The 26,291-nt window shown below is 41.5% G+C and overlaps 1 long non-coding RNA gene across 1 annotated transcript; it reads left to right on the forward strand.

The window, feature by feature from the left end:
- Positions 1-2,397: 2,397 nt before the first annotated feature.
- Positions 2,398-25,894, forward strand: LOC129736621 (uncharacterized). The gene is made up of 3 exons (XR_008733513.1): positions 2,398-2,566; positions 19,721-19,878; positions 24,250-25,894. It is a non-coding gene; the product is annotated as an uncharacterized LOC129736621 (long non-coding RNA).
- The last annotated feature ends 397 nt before the right edge of the window (positions 25,895-26,291 follow it).

The raw sequence follows: 26,291 nt of genomic DNA on the forward strand, positions 1-26,291 counted from the left end.
GATGATGCTGTGATAAAACATAGCTTATTTTTTAACAGTTATTTACAGAAGATCCATCCAATCTAAATTGAGTCTAAAATACAAAGTTATCTCTGCTTCCCTGTAGCAAGTGGCAAATGGCAGGAGAAAGGATTTTCAACCTATCCCAAAACAGACCCGTAATGTAGAATGAATTTCTTCTCCCCTCTACTGACCCAATGACTGTCTACTTTCTTGCGAAGTAACATCAGGGATATGGAGTTGACTTTCTCACAAGGAAGGGCCTTTTTGTTTTGTTTTGTTGTCATCATTTTCTGGTTAAAAATAAATAAATAAATTCCAAAGCTTTAAGATTGTTTCCTTTTATTTTATTGAAGTGTAGCTGATGAGTTGCAATCTTGTTTTATATTGCTCCAGGTCATTGTTTCTGAGGAGTAATGGTTTGAGTGCAGAGATATTTTACAGAAACCCATTTTCTGTAGCGGCATAATTTCCAGCAGCATATAACCATGAAGGAGACATGCTGGTTCTCCCTGTGTAGCAAAGCTGTCACTGGGTTCTGCACCTCTGCTAAGAAATCATGGCAGGGTGTTGCTCCAGTGCTGCCTGCCCAATAGACATGATACCTAAGAGAGACTTTAATGGGAGTTAGATAAGACATTGAAAGATTTACTTCTTTGCCTGTCTCTGGGTATGGTGGCTCTCTGGAACAGAAAACACCAGTTTCATAATACACACACCTCTTAAGCACAAGAAGTTTTCTCCTTAATCTTAGAAAACTAGAGGGAGGGAGGATTTTGTTGCCTGGTTTTCAGTTTTAAAGTTTCTTTTTTAGGAATCTCTTGCCTTTTTTTGAATGAGGAGGTTGAAATGAGTTAAAAACATGCGTTTATAAGAGCTTGATACAGTAGTCAACTTGTTGTTTCTTGTCCTCCTCCCTCCCTCACAAAGATTACCGGCCTTGTGGCTTTACAGTGTTTCTAGATCTTTACAGCCTTCACCCTGTCCCTGGCTAGTTTATGAGGATTTTGATTTTGCATTCCCAAAGGCAAAGTCCCTTGTCCATCTAATACTGAAAGGGTTCACAATTCCCACAAGAGAACATAACAAACTTGTTCTGCTGTTATTTATGGAGAAAAATTGAATAGTCAGGACATGCCTGCTTCCCTTGTGAACACATTCACAAATCCAAGGGCTGCTGAGATGCAAGTATAAATAAAGAAATACCTGCACCAGGTGGTCCTTATTCATGTAAGGCCACTTGCCATTCTTGACTCTGAAAGCTTTCATCGGCAGTTCAGTGAGCAGCGTTTATCCTGTCTGATTCTGTAATAATAACCAGTCAATACTGAAAAAACCAACAGAAATTTGTCCCCCAAAACAACCCAGTTAAAAACAAAAACATTCTCCTTTTACTTGAAACACCCCAAAATAGGATGAAATAAAAGGATAAATTGAGAAATATCATTATTATTATTATAAACAATAGACTATACTGCAAGTATAAAGTAATTCTAAACAATACTTGATCAAAGGCTTATAAAGGCTTTACCCTGCTGCTTGTGCTGACTATATTTTTCTTGGCTTGAATAATAAATAATAAAAAAAATTTTTCCTTTCCAGTTACGAAGTTATGAAGAGATTTTCACTAGTAATTAGAGTGGTATAGAGACAGATTGTAGAGGGATGAAGCTGGGTTAATTATCATTGATAATATACAGCTGTGGGCTGGCTTCAGGGGGAGGTGGGTTGGGCGATGTAGATAAGGTGCAGCTGTGGCTGGTTCTGTTAAGGGGTTGAGAGCCAATGAAGAGAGAGAGGAAGAAGCAAGAGAAGAGAGTGTGCCCTGGGTGAGGTGAGATGAGCAGAGGGGCTGTATGAAGGGTATGCTGGTATGAGATGGTAAAAGACCTTGTTGCAGCTTGATAGTTTGGAGAGTGCTGCGACAACAGATGACATGGACAGGAGAAGTTTTACAGTTAAGTGCATTTGAAAATCCCAGTAGATACTGATCTTCTGGTGTATTTCAAATTCTCATTTCTTTTTTAAATTGTTTTATTGAAGCATTTGTATGTGATGGAACAATGCTGAAGTATGTGAGCTGTGGCTACCGCAGGGGAATGCATACTTGTTAAACTTAACAGCTTGGAGTACACATCGAGGCATATATTAATATGATGAAGGCAACTCTTGGTTTTCCATGCTAAAATCTACATTTGGGGGTGATTTGACTTGACCAAACTTTTTTGGACAAGTGTAACAGATAAGAATCTATATGCTTTGAGCATACATTTCTTAACTAAGTGTGATTCCATGCTTTTCCAAAGTATCTCTTACGTAATGGTCTATCAGCCCATAATTCTCCCAAAAGAGGAACAGTTTATTATTAATTTGTGTCTTATTTCCTCACAGGAAGTCTTTTAGGATTTTACCATGGAAGGAGCCGTATGAGCGGCGGTATAAAGTGACAGGAGCTGTTAGATAGAATAACGCTGGCTGTATGTAGCAGCTTTACTGCAGTGTCTTGGATACCAGACGCTGGAGGCCAAAACTGCAGAATTTTTCTCACATCTCGGGGGATGACGAGGTAAGGCAGCATGTGTACAGCTCCAGGTGCGGAGGTCATTAGTGGGACCCAGTGCATGCCTTCCAGTCTGGAATAAAAAACTATGTGCTAAATTTCAGAGTACAAATGGAGATAGAACATAAGGGAAGGCTTGAAGCAAGCATCAGATTTGGCTGCACCTGGATCAGACTCTCCACTCTCTCTACACTGCCCCTGTATACCCCAAACAGAGAATAAGATGTTAGAGTCCTAGGGACAGGCGATATGAAATGGTTTCTTCCTCTCCCTCTGTTCGCACCTCACAATGCCATCACCCAGTAGTCAACAGACCTTTCTTGGCCATGAGTTCATGGACTCCTAAGGATGAAAAGAAAATCTATTAATAAGAAGCTTAGATTTGTTAATAGGGCTACAGGTCTGCTTACTCCAGACCCAAACATGTGTATACATGCAGCATAGTTCACTATATCTACTACCTCAATTACTTTATTTCTGAAAAAAAAGCAAAGGTAACTTATCTGCAATTGTGATCGCAGCATTTGTTTTCACGGTGTCTTAAAAGTATTGCTGCAATTCATGGATTTCTTTACTTTGATCTGAATCCAGTACAGGTCAGTCAGATATGGTATTCGCAGACATTTTTGGTCAGCTCACGGCTTTCTGTACTGACCTTGTTGACATAAGCCATATCTATAAATTCATTTGCACTGAATAAATGAAAAGGAGGAAAAGCTGGAGAAATTAAATCCCAGCAAAATCAAACAGCTTGCATAGTATAGTGCCTAGAACATTTTGTATTGAGCTTGTGCATAAAGATTTGAGAATGTAACAGCTATTGGATGTCATTCGGCAATTTCCTGTATGAGTCAGTGCAGAGGTATTTATCCCAAAGGAACTTGCAGAAACCTTTGTTCTAGAGTCACTTGAAAGTAAAGAGGACGATGCACTTCGAATTATAAACTCTGTAAGTAAGCTCTGTTGTGTGGTCTGTAGCCCTGACCTAGTCTTTGGTGTCTGGGAAGCATTCAGTGGCCCATGCTTCCAGCCTGTAAAGGTCACTGAAAAGTTCCAAGGACTTTTGGTTGCATTTGTTTAGGTCCAGATAGGATGGTCTTTGCTAACTGTACTTTCTGTGATTCCATTAGAAAACCTCATGTGTCATTCATGAGGCCAAATTCCATTTTTACTTTGGAAAAAGAGCAGCTTCAGGGTGATTTGGACTCACATGTCTGAGAGCAACACTGAAATTAACTTTCAGCAGTTGTCTTCAAGGATTCTGCGTTCATTAGCGTTTACAAAGCATTTCCTTTGTCAATATAGCTTTTCATGTGGTGAAACTGCCAGATCATGCTCTTTCTCCCAAGTATACCTCCCTTTGTACGGGTGTGTCGTTGTCCTTAATGTGGCTCCTTCTATCACCTTAATGCAGGCAGCAACAGCTATTTACTGTGACCAAGCACTCTTAAAAAATAACTGAATAAACTTTGTCACTAAGATCGGAACTTCTAAATTGTGGAAACAAGGTGGAGTGCGTAAAGTTCCCTTTTTCCTTATCTTATGTTACCCTCTAGTGGCTGAATCCTTGAGCATCAGCATCTAAAAAAGCGTGAACTGAAGGTTTTCATATATTGTCCTTCAACTGATCATACTTTACCTCTTTATTTCAATACTTTTACCTTTTTTTTAAAAAAAAAAATCTTCAGAATAATAGAAAATTTGCAAGACCAGTACAAATCAGTTTACCTTTGAAGGAAATTAATATAAGAAACAGTATCTTCTCGCCAAAGCAGAAAAAAAATGGTCTTCAACACTGAACAATAGAGAACCACAGTATGAAGATAAAAATATCCCTAAAAATGGATAAAGATCTGTTTTTATCTTTCTAGACTAGGTAAGGAATGGGAAAAGCAAAAAGGCAATGAGTTTAAATATTAATTACATAGGAAAGGAGGAGCATATTAACTTCCATTTTTACTTGTGGTTATCATTAAGAAGCAATTGTTTAAGGTTCTTAGGGAATAAAACTTTTAAATTTCAGCTTCTTTTGCTAATTTCTAATTATTTTAAGGGTTTGGAGGGATTTATATAACATTGATCAATATATTTATCTCAAGGGATTAGCCAATGCAATCACTAAAATGTCTTGCATTGTTCAGTTTGTTCATTCTCTATTATCATTCTAAATTAATCAAAGATTCAGAACAGTGTGTCTATTAACAAATTAATGACTTTTATTGCTTTACCTGGAATTAAGCTGAATCTCAGGGCAATCCGGTAACTTTTCACACTTCTATTATTTACAAAGTATATAGAGATTCCAATGTGTATTTCCTTCAGAGCAACTACACTAAATTTCATATTTCTCTGGCTTTGGTTACATTATAAATGTTCAGCAAGTACTCGTGATGTGCTGTTAGCGCTGTTGTGGTAATGCATTACGTGATATTAGCTCTGTTCTGGCAGGGTGACTTAAATAACCGATGTGCTAGTTATGAAAATAAGAACAGAACATTCAATTTGAAATTACATTGTTTCAGTGTGATTCTATTGTTTATTGTAACTAACAGAAACAATCACATTTGCATAACTGTCCAACAGCTTGACATTTCATGTGATATATTTAATGGCACTATTTTCCTCTAGCAAATCTTTCCATAAGAATTAAACAACTCAGCAGGCATTCTTGATGAAGACTTTTCAAATAAATGTATAATATTATTAGAAATTCATTCAGGATATATTGGAGCTTGGAACTCCAAGCATATGAATATTTATGAATCACAAACAGCCCCCAAAATATGATCAGATCAACATTTGTTTGTAAGTGGAACACAATGTACAAAATATTTCCTACCACCGCTCATGCCTAGTATATGCAACGGTCCTAGAGACCAAGCTGTTGGATTTTTTTTTTTTTTTTTTTGCCACTATGAAAATGAAGGCAACTGCTCAAAAAAGCATCTTCTCTGTCCATGGAACTTCACTGTAGTAATACTCAAGTGTTGTTGGGGATGTTTCATGTCCTGCAGTCCCAGACAGCTGGGTACTGCAAAACCTCAGAGGAAAGAAATCACACCCAAGTATGAGGACAGCACAAATGTAATGTGCAAAATTTCTTGGGATTTTTTTGCCCCAGTGGGTTTGCTATTTGCAAACACCAGATCAGTTGCATCCCATGTCTTGAGCATGGAAAGAATGCATTTATTCTGTGCCACAGGCTTCCTTCACTATGGAGACACGGGTCTCCGCTGCATTCACACTGTGTGCAGTGCTGCTTCTCCTCTTCCCTCTGGACTGTGCTGTGCATGTCACCTGGGGCAGACGTGTCAGGGCCCCACACTGCAGCCCACAGCGTGGCCCTGCACCCAGAGGGAACCAGCTGCAAGACACGTTCCTCAGGCAATAACTGCTCTGCTCTTTCTTCCCACCTGCATGTGCATACATGTGGTGGTAATGCACCCTTTGGGATTCCCCAGATATATTTTCTTTACTTACCTACATATTTTTCTGGTCAAACATTAGAGTTCTTCTGGCTATTTATCCAGATTCAAAGAATAAATGCTACATTGTGAACTCATTTTTTTCCATCTGAGAAATCCTAGGTAGTGCAATGTGGCACTTGTAGATGAGTTGAATCTCACAGTAACGCTACTAGCATCACTTGCACTGACCATAGTGATGAGATTCAGGGCCATGTCACTGTTAAGGAGGAATTTTTCTTGTTCATCCCCTCCTTGACAGAAACCACTCTGTGGGAGGTGGTTGTGTCTTTCCCCCTTCCCCATGACAGTGCTTTTGCTAAGGTGTTTCTGGAGGTCCTACAGGGAACCAGTGCAACTGTGAGAGTTCACTGCAGAGTGCAGTGGTCTGGAACCAGAAGAGGATGTTCCAGTGACCTCTGTTATAGCAGCAGTTACTCTACATCCATTTCCAAGTGTGTGTGTTACCAGTGGTACTTTTAAAGTCCTTTGTCAGCAGACCTGATGCTAATAGTAGAAGGGTTAGTGTACGCAAAACAAGGCTGTTTTTAATATCAGATTGAAAAGACATAAACATAAGGAAAGCGAGCGAGGCATCATGCCAGCCTCAGCTTATGCTTCTTACACTTACAGTGAGAGGCCCAAAGTCAATGGGGACTGGGAAAAAAACCCTCCCAGATTCAAGTTACAGTGCTGGGAAATTAGTTTGAGCCTGGCTGTGCCCTGCGTGGTCTAGAATGAAACAGAGACCATCCCTCATAACACCTGTGGGATGGTATATCCTATGATGTACACATATGCCAGGATTAATCTTCCTGATTGAGATGTGCATGCTAAGTCTAGCCATTGAAGACATAATTCAAAGTTCCTGGGACACACTGCACATCAGGGAATCAAATCTTTCAAGATATATGTTGAATGTGTCTATATGCCATAGCTTGTACTTATCTCTATGAATTTCAAGTTCTTAAGCTTTCTTGTGTTTTAGGTAGTTTTATTTTGTTGCTTGTGTGGAGGAACCTAAAGCAAGAGAACGAAATGTTCTCTGGCTTTACTTGAGCCTTCCTGGCAAGTGTCATTTACATAGTCATGAACCGCTCCCTGCCTGTACCCTCTTTTTCCTTCCTCATGCCTAACCACAGGTGCCTGGCCAAATTAAATACAGAATTCTAATAAATTATAGACCTTCTCACATACCTCTTTGTCTCATATCTTACTTTGCTGGTATGTCATGAGAGATTAATTCTCCTGAGTTAAGAATAAAGATAAAGTCACATCTTCTTTAGGTACTTAAAACAAGGTTTTCTGTGGTGTTTAGGTCAAACTTCTGAGAATATCACCATAAGGTTCAAAAATTTCTACCTATGATAAGATCAGGCAGTGCCAGAAGAGGCCCGAACTCTGTTTTTACTATCCCTTTTGATTTCAGCCTTAAAGACAGTGAAGGAATTACCACTAATCCTCTAGAGCTATATAATCTGGTGTCCTAATGACCACTGAGTTTGGATTCTGATTATGAAACCATTTTCATCCCCCCTGATGCAACTTCCATGAAAACTAATATGTTTTAGAAATGGAATTTTTTTTTTTAGTAAAATCATTCTCTTTTAACCTCATTGCATCCAATCCTGCCCTGCTTTGTCGTCTTGTATGAAGACTTTGCTTTGCTAGCCTCTTTCCAAGGTTCAGAGGTAACAGGACAGATGCACACAGCTAATTCCTGGTTGAAACACCTTCCTAAACACACCCTTTTTCTTGGAAGGCATAAATTACTGTGGTGTCCAGCTTTGTAGGGTAAAGGAAAACTTGAGAGGGGTAAAAGGAGATTGTTTTGGTGGTAGGGCTTTACTGGGACTCTCAGATGTGCACAGACCCATGTATGTTGTTGCTCTGATGCTCTCTTGTAAGATGATAATATGAGGAATTCCTTAGATTCACACTCAAAGCTTCCTCTTTCTAGCCAGGGCTTTCAGCTTAGTTCCCTTTGCACTCCGTGAAAGCTTATGCAGTAGGAACCTCCAAAAATACAGCAATTGCACAAGCTGAAGTATCTTTGAACTGATGTAAAAATCTGTAGTTTCTTGGGATAGAAATCCTTGGAGGAAGTGCTTTCTCATGGTTCTTTCAGCTCTGAAGCTGAAGTCACATTTGACATACAGAGAGAATTACCTTTCTTTCAGTATATTGTTGCCTTGCTTTTGCAAGTGCTCATGGATTAGGAGATGAGGGAAGTGGGGGACTAATTATTTAAAATTAATTTAACAAAAGTTGTATAAGCCTCATTAAGGTCTGCCTGAATTTTGTTTTGGCTGAGGTAGTGATAGTAGTTCTACATATTTATATCCAATCTCCTTGTTTTCACACAGTATTATTTCTCAACACACCCCATTTTTATAGTGTGAAGTTATTATACTTCCCTTTAATTTTCTAAGCTAATTAAAGAAATTGATGTTTGTTTCTTGGCAACCTACCTTCTTCTGCAACCTCTAGTGTGTATATTAATATGAAATTAAGTTTGTCACTCTACCAAATTAAATATTCATAAGTAAAAATTTGCCACTTGAGCCTAGAAATAATTAGTTAGGCAGTTTCTGAACAAACAGTTTCTGTTGCCTTGAAAATGATCCTACAATGTCCCAAATTCTGTAATCTGCATTACAAGCTCCCACAGATTTCAAAAGCAAAATTTCAACAATTAGAAACTGCAGAATTTAGTCTAAGATAAGGGGGTGGTAATCCTTTGGGATCCTGAGGAGAATCATAGGGATGTTCTAGTCTGTTTCCTGAGATGTTACTGTCTCAAGACCCAAATTCACACTTTTGGGTCCCAGCACTCACCTGAATGCTGCAAAGTGTCTTTCAGATGAGATTTCAGAAGCGCTTGAATAGTGCTTTGTGGACCTGTGACCTTTTGACCACCTTAATTAGTCAAACATGGAGCAAAGCTAATGATGTCTCACAGGTATCTTTAATCAAAGCTCTTAAAATGCTATTAGGTTTCTGCTTTAGTGGCCTGTCAGCTGCAGCCAGATTTGGACATATTAACAGAAGTGATGCTTTTCTCTCTAAATTTGAGTGCGTATGTGAAAGGCATGATCTCAGACACCCCAGACAGGGTAGCATGGTCTGTCACTGGGAATGCGTAATTGCTGTCCTTACCCAGCCTCTAAAAAGCTAAAGAATGGGGAGTGGTAAAAATGAGTGATTCAAGATGCTTTGTAAAAAGCGTGCCAGTCAAAGCATGTTTTGTGCCAGATGTGGTCGTGGCTGTTCTGGTGTATATATTTAATAGAGTAAGATTGCAACAGGTTATTTCAGCCTGCTAGGCTGTTGGCTGAACTACAGATCTGAAGGTATTTCCTTGGCTATTTGCCTATTTATGTGGGGTGACCAGGAGCCCCGCTGATGCAAGGCACTTTTTGCTTGGGAGTTTGTAGTGGACTCTTGACAACAACTTTTGGTCACTTCTGACCACTAGCCCATAGAAAAGCAGAAGAGGTCCCCCTTGTCTATGTTGAGCTGCCTTTTTAGAGGCTAAGAACTGGACTGTGCTGATGTAAACTGTCTTGACTTCGATAGAATTTTCTCAAATTATACAGTGGTGGAGCTGGAAGCAGAGTTTGTCAGCTGGTACTCATCTTGTGTCTGTGTGCTCATATGAGGTTGATTTAGACTGCTTTAAATGCATACAACGGCCTAATTTCATGTTGCTGGAAACCTCAGCTGTGACAGGCCAAGGATCCAGCCCATAGAGTCACTTCAAGGGGAAGATTTGCAGGTGAATATTTCTTCGTGGCATGTTCTTCCAGCTTAGAACAGTATCACACTCCACCATCCCATGTGTCAGGTGGTGGTGAGCAGCTGAAGCACTATCATGCTGAGGGAGATTCATAGGATCAGCTCTGCTCTTGTCTCTTTTTAATATGAATGCAGCAAGATTAACAACGTTGGAGTGGTGTTCATCCTTCAAAGTGAAAAAAATCAGATCGTTGAAAGGAAAAGCACAAATTAAGAAGGATTTGGTTTGGGGGTTCATAGGGAGACTCTCAGAAAGCAAGGTAAAACTCCAGCTTTTCTTTCACCATCAAAATGGTAATGCTCTACCCTTCTTCCCTCTTATCAAACAGAATTCACTTTAATTTCAGGCATCTTCCCTTAGCTCTGAGCTGGTAAGGCGCAAGAGGGAGGCTGTTTTGGAAACACTGCTTCTAGGTTCCTTTGTCCTTACAAGGCTCGTGGACTCATTGTTCATGGCCAGCTAAGATAGCACCAAAAAAGAGTAGCTCTGTTTACAACTGTGCATATAACTGAGTCTTCCTGTTGGACTTAATCTTGGTTTTTTTCCTGCAGAAAGCCTCCTGTTTGACCACCACCCTGCATTTCTTAGAATCTACCTGTATGGTAAAAAAAAAAAAAAGGCTACATTGCTGAAAGTAATGTTTCTTAACAAATTGCTTGGCCACAAAAAATACTAAGAAAATAGTCTAGGGAACCCCTGGGCCAGCTGACAGCTCAGCTATTGCCAGGCAGAAAAGAGTTTATATTGGTGCAGCATACTTATATTGGTATAAGTATATCCGTGTTAGAGAGGCTGTGATTGTGCCAGCCCTATAGCTGCTTCTGCTCACCAGGGCCTCATTCTGACACCATCTTGCTTAGACCTTATTTCTGGGCAGTTATTTATGGCATACTTGAGCTTAGGCACCCTAGCAAACAAGCACATACCTAACCAATACTGCATGTCATAATAATTTAGCATAAAGTGTATTGCTTACAGTTATAGTTATTGCATGTCATGATGATTTAGCATAAAGTATTGCTTACAGTTACTGTGTGACTTGATGATTTGACATAATCTTTACTTAGTTACCATATGTATGTAATAGATAAGATATGGAACATACATAAATTAGCATCAGTGTACGAAAGGGGTGCACACGAGTTTGGTGGGATTACCCCCCGTGCTGCCCAGCACTGAATAAAACATACCTACTTTGCAATCTACCAATTGTGAAGTCTGTTTTCCGCACATCATACTTGAATCACAAAACCTGATGTTGGTTTTGCAGGTCTTCCGCTTTGCTAATACAACATAGGAATTATTGGTTGATGTTAAGCCAGCCAGAAAAGATAAAGTCGAACGTGGGTCAGGGGAATGGAAAGTTTGGGCGTTCTGACTCTCATGTATTGATGTGAAGTCTAAAACTCATTAAAATGTAGCCATGGAATGGTGGAACAAGATACTATTTCTTACATAGGAGGGCCAGAGCCTTAATTTCAGAAAGGTGGGTACTGTACGAGTAATTATTTTTTTTCTTTTGGGGCACAAATCCACAAATCAGCTGGATGTGGATGATTTTCTTGCTGCCTAGTAGCTTCGGAAACCAGTGTCTGAAGAGAATCAGAAAGTCAGATCCCAACAACTTGGTCAAAATTCAGAGCCTGTACAAGCTTCAGCGAGGTTCTCCTGTGCCACCTGCTGTATTGGAGTGCCTAATGAAATATAACCACAGCACAAATCCTTCTAGAGTTGAGTCCTTAACAACATTTCAGTAAGTTAGAAAGTTAGAAAAAATTTCTAATCTTCTAGCTCAGTTGGTGGTTGGGCAGATTTGGAATTACCTATAAAAATGTTGAACGTGATACTCTGATTTCTGCTTAAGTCAATCTTGAACTAAACTGTTAGAGCTACTGTGAAAAATACAGGAAAACAAGGTATTGCCTGTGGATGGGAATATCCCTCACCCCTCTGAGAAATCCTTGAGACAGAGGCAATAGTAGGGCCTGCTGTTTTCATGGTTTTGTTCAACCCTTGGAAAGTGTACCAATTTGATTTTTAGACTGTACTTCCAAACTAGGTATTTGCAAATAAATGGGTAAGCCTGGCTGGCTTTAAGCATGGTAAGAAGCAAGAGGAGATTGAAGGGAGCAGTTTTACACATTGGCAATGATCTTTTGCCTCCTTTATCCACTTCCTGACAAGACAGCCATGCCAATAACATCAGGTAAATTAGGCTTTAACAAAATACCCTGCTAAATAAACAATTCTGATATTTTAAAGCTGTTTTGGGTCATTACACCTACTGATCAAAGGATGTCAGGGACAGGGAGTAGGCGTAATGCCAGAGTCTGAACCCTGTGGGACCCGCAAAGAAACCAATACTGAGACTGAAGACTGTGGTTCAGGACACACTGGGCATTGCAGAATCACCTCTAAGGTGGGAAATTTTATGGCACAAAATCTGACTTCTCAGGGCCGAGAAGATGAGCATTTATTTCACTATCTGTATTTGAAACAGATCTCCACAAAAGGGAAGAAGCCTTTTTCAATTAAAATGGTACCTTTCTCATAATACTTAAAAGAAAATACGGAATTTTTGTTCACCTCAAGAAGATGATACCATTCCTCAAATCTAAATGTGGGTTTGCATGTGTGTGTGTGTTTGTGTTTTATTTTTTTTTTTTATCAAACCACACTGATGTTGTCAAAACTGTCTAACTCTCAAAGGCTACAGAGAAGACATTGCAGAACTGAGAATCTGATTTGGGAATACTATGTCAGTGGTGTTCTGACAGTGTTTTAACAAGGGGATCCACAAAACAGCTCTTTTCTAGCAGCAGTGAAACCTCTAGGGAAACTTGTGGGTATGTGTTTGCCAAGATGAGAGATAAAGCTTGAGATTCACAGTAAGAAAATTGTGAAGTTTGTAATATGTTTGTGGTACACTGCTATTGTTGCTTGGGTGATTAAAAAAACCAAACAACTTCTAACACAGGGCAATATAGTGGTTTGGAAAACAAATAAGCACTGATTTTTCTTTTTGGATTTGTTTCTTTTAATCAGAGGGACAAATTTGTCTGTGAACAGGTAGCAGAGATATAGGGAGACCCCCTCCGCTATGCAGTACTCTAGCATTTCCAAAACAAGCAAAGATTATGGGAAGACTTTGTATTTATGGGACACAGTTTAATGTCAGGACTACCACCACTGAGATGTAACTCAAAGGTCTGTGGCTGCAGTTTTTTTTACCCAGGACCTGAGCTGCATGGGGCCACATCTGCCCTGCTGGAGGTGCAGTCTTCGAGCCAACCCACCCAGCTGCTCGCAGCCTCAGTAATGCTGGTTTTGCCTAACCTTTTGATTTGTTTATATAAAGCACAGCTTAGAGAAACGAAGTTAATATACTTTCCTCACATATTTGATGTTAAGCCAATTAATGGGATGAGGACCAGAGAGGATTTTTCAGCGAGATTCAATAAAGGGCTTTGGGAGTTTCTTTTGCCTTTTCCTGGCAGCAGGAGATGCAGTCCTTGTCTCAGGTGTTCTGTCTCTCAGATTGCCTGAAACGCAATGTAATGTCCTTGGTCTTTCCTGCTGTGCTGCCGTGAGACACTGGGTTTGTAACCTTCACTTTTAAAGGTATTTGGAGGAGGACTTCATGGCTTGGGAAGGGGCTGTTCAGGAAATGCTTTGGAGTAAACATCTCTTGTGTAGTTGTGGTGATGAGGAATTAATTGATCTTGGTGATCCAGGTGTCTCTTCTGATTTTTTTTTTCCATAGGTGTTTATTTTTAAAGAAAAGATGTCTCATAAAGAGACATCTCAAAGGGGGTAAATTTCTCTGTAATTTTTTCATTCTTCCTCAGGACAAAAAATACAGACATATGAACTCTTTGACCATTACTGAAACACATGGTCCTTCTCTTCAGTGGCAGCTAATTTTTTAAAACCCTTGAAGCTACCAATTAAGGGCGTTATATTCACACACATGGAAAATGAAAGAGGAAGAAAAGAAAATTGCCCCAGTGAGTTTCCCCATTTCATACCTCTGTTAGTCTTGTAAGAGGTCTTTTGATGTCATGGGAATAAAGCTACCAGGGATATTTTCCACCCACCCGTGAGACAGGCAGTCCAGCGTACAAGGATTACATTGCTTTCTTAAATACCCCAGTAATTACTTTATGATTTTGTTCTTATTAAAGCAAGAGGTTTGAATGCTTGTGAAGGCAGAAAGCCGACAAGAATAAATGGTCACAAGACACCAGAGAAGCTATGGCATTTCACAGCACTGTGTGCCCTCAGACACTGTGCTTTCCCCGTGCCTGTGAGGAGGCCCATGCCTGTGCTCACATCCATAGCTATTCTGGCGTCGGCTTCATCCCTGAAAATTCTGTTTGCTGAGACAAGCAGTAATAGGCGAAGAGGACCAGAGGGGCCCTAAGACATGTCTTGGAGGATCTTCTCCACCATGGAGTGGGAGCCACTTCTGTAGCAGAATGTCTGTGAGGGACTTAGATGGCTGCAAGCTGTTTCCAATCCAGGCTCTGCTGGAGAGCCACATTGCCTCCTCCTGCAACCTTAGGGTAAACTTGTGAGACTGCTCCAGTTTACCCAGCAGCACACTGCTGCAAAACAGAGCTGCCCTGCTTCTGTCCAAGTTTGCTACTGGTTCCCCAGCCACACACTCTTGGTGCTGGGCCATGGCGCTCATGGACCTCTGTGAAAAGTCAAGGAGCTGGCTGAGCAAGGAGGAGCAACATTTCCAGCAGCCAGGACCTGCAAGTACACCTAGTGAAAAGCAAAGTGTCTCTCGTGTTGTGGCGCTGGGTCCAGAGCCCTCTGACTGTGGGCAGTTGCCTGGGCCGTGGGGAGCCCCGGGGTGGTAGCGCAGCACTGCCAGGGGGACATGTGCCTTGGGGATGGGCACAGCTGCCCAGAGATGCCTGGCTCAGCCAAAAACATGAACTGGGTACAGGGAGAAATAACAAAAGGGAAGTAGACTGAAGAAAAGAATTGACTGTACATTTTTTCAGGAATCTTTTTGGAGTTCGTTAATTCTGAGATGAATTGTGAGCATTAGTCTGGCAAAGTGAGATCATCCTTGATATGAGTCTTTAACGGGGAATTATCTATCAGAAAGTGGATTGAAACTACTCAAACTTTCTATGAAGCTACCCGTTAAAGATCAGTGGGTTTCAGTCATGTAGATTAAGGCTGGAAGTGAATTTCTGATTCATAGGTAAAAGACTCATTGTCATCCTCTATGTTGGAAATTCTTTATACAATTTCTTTCCCATTTTTAAGTCATTTGCCTAAGCAGAGATCAGGACTGAGCTTGTAATTAAAGCACATGGCAGAAGCAAATCATGTGTGTTTGTGCTATTTTAGTCAGGTAATTTCCTCTTTCAGTATATTAATTTCTAAATATTAAATGTCGTGGTAATCTACACTGAGACCTTGCAAGTTCCATAGGAACATTCAAAACTATCAATGTGAATTTACTGGAGGGAAGGTACAAATGCTTAAATAATAAAAATATTAAAATAATATAAAAAATATTAAAATAAAATATATTTTATAAAAATATAAAATAATAGTTGCAAAATACTAGGTTGAAAGGGGAAGTTATATTTAGGTAACATTTTCTGCTGTAAACTAGTTCTTGCTGGATTGAACTTTGACAGTCCAGTTGCTTTGAGCATACCTGAATGTCATGCTCCATTTTTAAAGAATGTGGATTACAGCACTGTATTTCACTTAAAAAAAAATTACTTCCATACTGTCATTTGCTTTCATATTACCTAATACAGCTCAAAATCACATTACCTTGTATTTTTTTCTACTTAAAATACCTGCCATACTTGTGTTCTTGTGTTAGATCATCCTTTTCCTTATCTTTTTCTTTTCTTTTCCTTCTCTCTTTTCCCTTCCTCTCTCCTCTCCATTCCTCTCATCACTTTTGCCTTTTATTCCAAAAAACATATATGCAACAGTGAGATAAAATCTAATCATGTTTTTACAATGTGGTGGTTGTTTCCAGGAAAATAGCGTTCACTAATAATAGACTCTGTTCTTAATTTTTAATTTCCCTAACTGTGCTGGGTTGACCCTGGCTAACACAGGTGCCCACCACAGTCACTCCATCGCTCTCCTCCTCAGCTGGACTGGGGAGAGAAAATAGAACAAAAGGCTCATGGGTCGAGGTAAGGGCAGGGAGATCACTAAGCAATGACCGTCACAGGCACAACAGACTTGATTTGGGGAAATTGGTGTAATTTATTACCAATCACCAGAGCAGGGTAACGAGAAATAAAACTAACATCTTAAAACCAGCTTTCCCCACCCCTCCCTTCTTCCCAGGCTCAACTTTTCTCCCAATTTTCTCTCCCTCCTCCCCGCCAGCGGTGCAGGGGGACAGGGAACGGGCGCTGCGGTCAGCTCATCACACGTTGTCTCTGCCGCTCCCTCCTGCTCAGAGGGAGGGCTCCTCACTCTCCCCCTGCTCCAGCGTGGGGTCCCTCCCACGGGAGCCAGACCTCCAGGAACTTCTCGAAGGTGAATCCTTCCCATGGGCTGCACCTCTTCATGAACTTCTCCAGTGTGGGTCCCTCCCACAGGGTGATGTCCTTCAGGAACAGGCTGCTCCAGCCTGGGTCCCCCGCGGGGTCACGAGTCCTGCCAGGAGCCTGCTCCAGCCTGGGCTCCTCTCTCCATGGGTCCACTGGTCCTGCCAGGAGCCTTCCCATGGGGTCAGAGACTCCTTCGGGGATCCACCTGCGCTGGCGTGGGACCCTCCCCGGGCTGCAGGTGGGTACCTGCTCCCCGTGGGCTCCATGGGCTGGGGGCACAGCCTGCCTCACCGTGGGCTTCCCACGGGCTGCGGGGGGATCTGCTCTGGTGCCTGCAGCACCTCCTGCCCTTCCTTCTGCACTGACCTGGGGTCTGCAGAGTTGTTTCTCTTAGATATTCTCACTCTTCTCTTTGGCTGCAGTTCCTCTGATATTTGGGGTTTTTTCATCTCTTCTTAAACACATTCTCCCAGAGGCGCTACCACCGTCTCCGATGGGCTGGGCCTTGGCCAGCGGCGGGTCCGTCCTGGAGCCGGTGGGCACTGGCTCCATGGGACACAGGGGAAGCTGCTGGCAGCTTCTCACAGAAGCCACCCCTGTAGCCCCCCGCTACCAAAGCCTTGCCGTGCAAACCCAGTACACTAAGTTAGCGTTATGTTGCTGAGTAGTAGGAGAAAAAGCAGTGTGATGCAGAGACCAGTGTAACTCTTGGTATAGACTACTGTGTCCCCTTTTCAGGGTGGCCCAAAGCAAATTCATTTGTTCAGAACAGGTTCCTGATTTTTGTTATATCAATTCAATTTGCATTAGTTCTCTTGTTCTGAAGCTGGCCAAGCTTTCAGCTTGAACAGTTCTTCATTTCCCATAATCAGATTTTTTTTGTAAAAACCATTGGCAGGTTTGGTTTTGATATCATCTTATGTCATTGCGTACTTGCATTGGTCATATGGACTTTGCTGGCACACCAGAAGTGAGACTTGTAGTCACATTGGAAAATACATTAGTTGCCCAACTTGAATGTCACAAATACATTTGAAGTTTCTGGTTCCAGCAGTCTGATGCCAGCAGTAGTCTCAAAAATGTTAATGAAGTCTGGGTTTAATGCAAATATTCACAGAGTTCAAACAAACTGCAGTTTCTGTTTGGCTTCTTTGAAAATCACGGAGCTTTGAGAATTCAGGACCTGGTTTAAACACCCCAGATGACTCCTTGATAAAAAGGGCATGAACCGAGACCTAGATTTAAACACAAGAAAAGGTTGAACTTGGGTATAAAATGCAAACTGGAATGTATAAACTGTAGTCAATGTACCTGATTCAAGTCAAGCATTTCATACAATTTTATTTCTATTACCTTCAAAGCATTAGAGGTCCTGCTGAAACGCACTTGATGTAAGTAAGCATGAAGGGAACAAAAAGGGATAAGAGATTTGACGTAGTTGGGAATCTCAGAAATTCAGCAGTAAGTCTGGAGAATGACTCAGCTTATCTGTGATGAGAAGGGTGTGGAGGAGCGTGAGCAATGGGAACTAGCGGGTAAGGAAGGCACAGCTGGGACACTGCGGAGGAGAGAGGGTGGGGAGAGGGTGGGGGGGTTGGGGTAGAAGGCCAAGAGGGAATGATGCCAACCGTGGTCCGCAGTTGGTAGAGCAGGTTCTTGGCAGAAATAAAAGAGGGACTTGGGGCTTCTGGCGTTCAACCAGACTCCAATTCCAGCAAACAGAGATAAAACCCGTTACTCAAATGATGTGCCACATCTCATCCTACTCGCACAGATGATGGCCCTTGCTAGCTCTCACCGTGTCTGTCTTTACCTCATCTGTGGGAGTCCGAAGGCTCCTGATAACCTGTACAGTAGCAACATGACATGACACGGTGGGACTTCTGTATTTCCAGTTGGGTTTTGGGTTTTGTCAGTACTTGAAAAGTACTGACAGAAAAGCCACAAAAAAATTACTGAAATTGTAAGTCAGTTACTAAGATACGTGTAAAAACTCAAGAAAAAAAACTTCCATTAGAAGGATGGTGGTGTGGATATGGGATGGGATGAAGACCCAACACCCCTACAGCTGATGTAAGGGCTGCATAAGAAACTTGTAACAGAGCATCTGTGCTCTTTTGTCCAATCAGAAATTCTATTGAAAAAATAATCTTCATACTTTGATATTTTATTTTGCCAACAGCTAAGCACCCATTAGTATTTTTGAGGTATGTGCATTTATCTTTTCCTCCTATTTGGCAGCACCTGGAGTATGAAATTAAAATCATCCTTGTTTGTATTTAATCTCCACTGAGCGATCAGAAATTCTTTAATTCCTATTGCCAGTCACATCTGTAAAATACCAGGAATGAAATCCTGACCCAGTGAAATAAACACAAGTGTGTTTTGCATTCCGAGTTAAATACTCTGTTATTTAAATGGAGCAGAGCTATCACTTCAGTTCTTAAGCACCTAGAAACCATCAGCCAAATCCTGACTCCAAAACACTCAGTGTAAAGTCACCATTCATAGTTACAGGACTGTGTGTTTGCATGAAAAATATGTGACATGGGAATTGATTTGTTGATGTCCAATATGTGCTAGGATTTTACATCAAAGAAATGCATTAGGAATTGCTATCTGAAAATACCTCCTCAGAAAATGAAGAAAATCAGCTTCTTTATCATTATTTTTAATAGATGACACTGATTTTTCACATTGTGAGAGATTTTTCTGTGTAGAATGTTGTAATTAAAACTCTGAAGAGTCTGATCAGCTGGTTTAGCAGGACAAGATATGTACAAAATACTGGTGTAGTTAGATTAGCACGTGCTTAGTGCTTTAAGGATGCTGTGTCTTGAAGTTTATTTACATCGTCAGGAGAAGCTTGGGCTTCAGTGTTGATTTGAAATAATACTTAAGGGTTTTTTTTCTTATACAAAGTTTAGGTTTTCTGCTGAATTTTGAGTCTGGCCTTCAGACCCATTAAAAAGATAGAAATCCAATGCCACACAACCCTATTGCACTGGCAGGAGATAATGGCAACATGGTAGAATGGATTTCAGCACCGATGAGTTTCAGCACAGGAGTTTGCAGCAGAGCTCACAGGTTCTTTCCCTGACGTACAGAGCAATGAAGTTCACAGAGATGTGCTTACAGAGGCAGGTAAAACCCTTCTCCACCAGCTTGCGGGCAGGCACACTTCCCTTGCCAGATGACTTTTGAAGATACTACTCACTGAAATCACAGGTTTTCTGGTCTTTATATTTCACTGGATCAAACTACCGTCCTGTCACCAGCAAATGTGTATTCTTTATTCACTGGATCTAAAGATGTTGAAATTTCTTTCTTTCTTTCCATCCTTCAGCTGGTAGCTACATAGAGATACCCTTCAATCCATCAGCTAGCCCACTGTGGCAGCAGTATCCATGGCTCAGTTTTTCACGCTCTTGGGATATGATCTTCTACAGACCCGTTACTTCTGGCTCTGGAGATGATTTGGAAGTAGAGACACTGCTGACTCAAGTAAGAAAACCTGTCAAATTTCTCATACTTTTTACCATACAACCGAAATTTCTGTGTGTTTGTAAGGGACGTGGCAGGTATATCAGAGGCGGAACAGTTCAGGGTGAGAATTTAAAAGTTTCTTTGAGCTCTTCCTTTAGTTTGGAAGTTTGCATCGCCTGAACTTTATCAGATGTTATAGGGGAGGGGAAAATTTGTGTGTAAACATGTGTGTGCGTGCACACATGTGTGTGCAAACCCACCAGTTCACTGATAAGTGTAACGACTGTGCTGCTCTTGATACTCATATGACAGCTATGACAGCTCACTTGCCCATGACAATAAGGAGCCAGTTTCAGGCTTCTGGGTTTTGAGGTCAAGTTAGGTCTTACAGAGAGTTCGGGGGGAAGTACTGCAGCGAAGGCAGACTTACGTTTTCTTTGAAAGGCTTGCTATTTTATTACATAATAAAGAGAGCTCCACTTCTGACTCATTGTATTGTTTTATTTCCCCTAATATGTAAATGAAACCACAGAGTTGTTTTGACTGGAGCTGGGTATTACATCCCTAGATAACCAGTCAGCAACTGGAAGCTTTGCTAAAGCCAGCAATGCAAATTAGTGACAACTTACTCCACTTCTGGCTGCTCTCAGAAGGAAACAGCCAAGTTTTTAACGGAACAAAGCTGTCTTGGTATTTCAAAACTGAAAATTAGAACTGTTTGGGGAGAGGAGGAAAAAGGTCACTGTTTTGAAATAACATTCGGTACATTTACAATGACTTCAAATAACACACAGGTATTCCTGATGGCTGGTATTAATGCGCGGCTTTTTTATCTTGTGGGGTGAGGTGGACATGAGCAGCACAAGCCCATAAAGCCCATACTGTTCTCCTGGAGGAAATCGCAGTGAATACTCACGGTTGTCTCAGTGGACAGAGATGCAGTGCACTGTGTGTTATTTCAAAATAGTGCCTTCTTTCTCATGCTGTGAAGGAGGCAGCTGTGGTCCCCACATGTTAGCTGGAGCATGTGGAGGATACCACCGGAGAAGTGGCACTGTCCTGCACCCTGCAGTGAATGCACATGGGACACCCACACCCAGCCAGCATTGCTACCTGCTTCTGCACTGGGCATCTCCTGAGACTTCTCTCTGATGGTTTTTTTGGGTTGTTTTTCTTTTTTCCTTTGACAGGCTTCAGCTCTGTTGGGCTTGACACAACTCTTTTTAAGGAAAGTATTTCCTTTACTTTCCAAGGCAGAGAAATTATTCTGAGTGAAAATGGCCAATTTCTTGAAAGACAAGAGTTTCCAAGAAAGATAATACAAATCTGAGAACTAGCATCTCATATAGGCCCTTCTTTCATTGGAAAGCGTGGCATACTCTGCACTGTGAAAATGGCCAGTAAATGAGAAAAAAACATGGGGAAAAAAGGGAAAGTCTGAGGGCTTCTTCTGGGAATTCATTAAAAATATGTCAGCCAAAGTCATTGTTAGGCTATGCAAAAAGATCAGGAAAAAAAGTAAAATTGGTGCTTGCTCTGAGTAAACCAACAGGCCCGATGAGGAAGAAGCAGTGGCTGCTCCAGAACTTTTGTCTTGATGATTCCTGCCAAGAAATCCCAACCCCCTTACCAGGTCCGTAGGGATACAGGTGGGAAGACAAGCTCCTGCCTTTACGTGATGGCAGCTGTGCTGGGGACTCCCGTGTGTTCTGCACTGCCAGTTCAGAAACAGGGAGGACTGAGTCCTGCTAGCGCGATGCCAGGAAGCACCGGGGAGAGCTGTGCTGATGGGGGGGGTCTTGCACAAAAAAATCCACGCTGCTGTGTACCACAGACCCCACGCGGGTCCCTCATGGTGGCTGGCCATCACTCACCCACGCTCCAGTCCCACCCTGCAGCCTTTGTGCAGCAACATGCATTTATCACTGCCACCTCTGACACTTTCAAACCATCGACATCGTTCAGCTGGTTCTTACGAAGAAAATGTCAGTTACCTGGGAAATGTCCTGCTACTGGCCTTCCGCTTTCCGTCTATGGTTTCTCCACAATACTGAAATCTTTAACAGGTTTGTACAAAAAAAGAAAAAAAAAGAAGTACTCCAAACAATTTTAGTAAACAAAAGGTTTCAATCTCAGACAGAGAAAATGTTACTAAAACTCAAAGTGGTTTCTTTCCAGTGAAATTGTGAAGGAAAATGGAATTGTCTTTTTTTATACCAAATGTTCCATTACCTTAAAAAATCATCGGTATGGAAAAAAGGCTTCAAAAAACCTGGGAAGGGTTTTTAAGAAAGGCTGGAACCACAGACAAAATGGACTTAGAATGCTTTTTATTAGTATGTGGTTTGTTTTTTTTTAAAGCCCTAACACTAAGATTCCCAAGACTAGATTTTGAAATTTTACTTTAAATGCACCTGCTTTTCTGTTTCCTTGTTCATTTGATTTTGTTTGTTTCTTACTCTCTTCCATTTGTGCTCCCCGCCAACCTAACAAAACAACTTGAAGAGTGCCTTAAATTTTTCTAACAAGTATAGTAAGAATTTAAACTGATTCCAGAGAAATCTAAATACCTTCTTATCTCTGCATGGCCATTTCAGCTGCCACAAGCTGCCCAAACCTAGACTGATTCAAACAAATGACAAATTCCAGCACCTTCTTCTTTTTTGCATAGCATGAACGTTTACAAAGAACAGCTTTCCCACTGGTGCCGGTTCATCCACCCTGCTGGTATCGACGGTTGCTAGAAACTTCCAAAACACAACCGCCTGAGCATCACTAGGGAGTTTAGACTATTTAATGGGATATTACCTATTCTTCTCTCCTTTCCACATTCTCAAGCCAGTGAGCAATAGCCATGAAATCCTACAGGGCTTTCAGGTCGGCTTCTCAGCCTGTGCCAGTCATGCTGGCTCAGCTCTGCTACGGCTGTGCCTGTTCATCTCATGGAAGATTCTGGTCTTTTGTTTGCTGCAAGTGGCAGTTTCTGCCAGCTGAGCTGACATGAGAGGAAGAGTCTTTGATTCCTAACAACCAAGCAGCTACATCAATGAGTGGCAGTAGCACCGGCTGGGGCGGCTTTTGTCATGATTGAAGTCAACAAGAACTTGAAATTCTCTGCCAGGACTGGGTAGGAGGTTGTCTCTGGTCTGGGGCTGGTAGTAAAGGTCAAAGTCTAGCAGGTGTTACTGGCAGCACCTTGCACCATCTTGGGGTCCTGACATAGCCCAGATGCAGGAACCCTTCCACGTGATTGTGGGATGGGTCTAAGCCTCCAAATAAAAGGCAGTGACAGGGAAGGGGAGCTGCCAGATCTTCTAATGGCACACTAGAGTGATGGACACAGGGCCTTTTCCTATAGAGAACATCTTTTATCACAATTCCCTAAGTTTAAGCAAAGGGGATTTTTATTTTTTTTTGCTTTAACTTTGACAAGGATTCCCCTTCCAACTTCTTTTAAGAGGAGTGGCTTTAAATTTTCCTTCCCAAATGCAGACATGCTGAAGTTGTTTATGAGGAACATTAAACTTTATTGCACTCTGCTGGATTTCAAGACTAGTAATGCTTTTTAATATAGGATGAGAAATGGAGATAGAGAGTCTCTAGGACAAACCCTCATGGCTTAGTATTTGAACGATGAATAGTGATAACAGATATAACCTATATACAAGTACACGCAGTGCTACCTCCTGATGCCTTGTCCACCATATGGTTTTATATGTGCTGTTAAAGGAAATGTACTTACATCTGTTCTACCACACTTCTGTCTTGCTTACTAGGAATTCTGATTCAAGTCGTATCAAAACCCTAAGCACTACTGAGCATGTTAAATGAGACCTTTCTCAACAAAGATATCTCTGGATCATCTCTGCATGCAGATGCAATGTACAACAGCAGTGCAGTGTGAGAGAATGTAACCTTCACTGTCTTGACAAAAATCAAGTCTGTTTAGTGGAATCTGTATTTCTCTCCCCATCTTTCCTTTTCTGTAGATTTGTTATACGTAAATAAAGCTGCAGCACAAGTGAATTAAGTTCTGTCTCACCTGCTCAGTCACAGGCATTCACAAGAGACATTTGTGTGTAGGGTGGGATAATGTTTCTGGGGTTCTTTTCTCCTCATTTCTATTTCTTCCTTTTCATGAACAATTAACTGTAAGGAAAGGGCAACACAAATGTAGCCCTCTATAATGAAATGGTAATTATCATATTGACACAGTGGAAATTCATGACTGCTAGGGGTTTTAGCTCTGATGACTCTGTGCTCAAACCCATGGCTGTGCCCAGCCACCTCCCATCTAGCAGTCGTGAATAAACTTTGCCCTTGGTTATTTATAACTCTGCTGCAGATTGGAAGGTTCCTGTTTTCTTAAAATGACACACTCTGTTGCAGAGCTGACTTCTGTGGAAAGCCGTGCGGTGACTCCAGGAATACGGCTGTCCGTACCACATCCTCTCTCTGGGGTGGTTCTGCCAGCTGGCTCGTGGAGTGGTGCCAAGCTCGTGATGCTGACCACAACCTGCAACGCAATTGGCCCTTTCAGCCAGCGTGAAGTTCCCTGCAGATCTGGATGGAAGTGTCCTTCCATGAGGATGCTCACGCTAGTTAAGTAGTGCGTTCATTAAGTTCAGCTGGTTGAGGGGAAAAGGGAAAAAAAAAAGCAGATGGTAGCAGTTCACATGTGAAGGGTACTCTTTGATATATATTTTCTACTGTAAAATTTCTATTTAATCTATTTACAACATTAAGCTACCTATATGGGACTGCGTTCTGTGATAAAAGGGGGTTTCTGCTGAGCTCCCGAAATATGACTGACATCTTGTTTGCTTTGGGCAAACAACAGTTCCTTTGACAAAGGGATTCATGTTATGATTGTCAGAATAAAGCTCTCTGAAGTGATTCTGACTCTCAGATGTTACTTACAGGTGGAGGGAATTGAAATAGAACATCTAAAACTGATATTATTATTATTACATATACAAACATGTGTTGCACAGGAATATTAATGTTTAACTTCTGAGGTGGTCAGGCGTGTGCTTATGGAAGAGATTCCGCAATACAGGGCTTTCTCCTGCTGTTTCTCGCTTGCCTTAGAAATTCCATAACTGATTGTAAGATTGCACAGCTTTGCCTCAGCGTAGGAGAGGAATTGTCATTGTGGAAAGTCACAAATGCAAGCACACACTTTGCTCAAGTCAACAGAAGTCAGAGGAATAAACAGTGCGTGTTAGGTGGACTGTTTTCGTATGGTGTTCCTTGCAGCAGCTCTTACCGCGGGAAGGAAGTAATGTCGCCTGTGGCTGGAACCCACATTTGAGTGACTTTCTAGTGCCAGCGAAAGGGTTGGTGGAGGTACCAAGAAACTCCACGGTGCCTTCATTACGTCAATAGCTATTGTGCAACTTCATTTAGCTTCGCCCAGAGGAATTGAATTTTTATTTTGAGTACTCTGAGGAGTGTCCTAGGGGATTTTGCCTATAGAAAGAGGCAAGAGAAAAAGCCAATTAAAGATGTGAAGTTTAAAATGGAGCGATGCATTTTTGGCTCAGATTGCTTATAAATTAAGTGGAATTTGGGGGCCAGTCAATCTTTATGCTCTGCAGCTCTGCACTGTGGGGTTAGAGACTGTTTAATTTCCATCCTTTTCATTCATTCTTCAGCTAGGTAGAGTGAGGACCGTGCCCCCCGAGAGCACAGCTAACCTTCAGGGAAGAGCAGAGTTAAGAAGTGACACGGAAGAGTCAACGATCCCTGTGTGAAAGCTGCAGGGGTTACTTATTTACTTAACAGGATTGCTTCTCCCCGTAATCTAGAAGGTCCTGGTTTCATTACCTTCGTACTTTCTGCCTGTAATGACAGCAGAGCCCAGCAGAGACTCCTGGGACAGGACCAAATGAGCTCTCATATGTGCAAAAAGCAGTCAGTTTTAACTTGAACCGACTGTCAATAGTCTGCGCACAACTCTGATGAGCCCTGTGTATAGGATCACCTAAAAAAAGGCACTGGGTTATGCTTTCGGCAAAATAACCCCAAGTACAAATCCATAAACATTTTAGAAGTTAAACATTTCCTTTTCTTTTCTTTTCTTTTCTTTTTTTTTTTTTTTCCCCCCTGTGTCTCCTCAGGACACAGTTTCCTCCCTGTGTCAAGTCCAGGAATTTACTGACATTAGTCAACGATTTCATCTGGGTGACAGATGTTTTTTCTAGAGACCTGTTGTGGTTACTCAGGATGATGTCAGAGCCAAGGAAGGAGCAAGAGAGCACAATTCCCAATATGAGCAACTCCAGGCACATCCTCATACTCCATGGCATGACGGCAAGCAGAAACAAATGTGTGCACTCCATGCAAGCAGTTTCATCATTCTTTTGGGAAAGTACTTAGAGGAAGTTCCCTCATGCAAGGCTTTCTCCTCACTTTGACACCTACATTGT

This window comes from Falco cherrug, chromosome 8 (genome assembly GCF_023634085.1).
Source record: "Falco cherrug isolate bFalChe1 chromosome 8, bFalChe1.pri, whole genome shotgun sequence".
NCBI lineage: Eukaryota > Metazoa > Chordata > Aves > Falconiformes > Falconidae > Falco > Falco cherrug.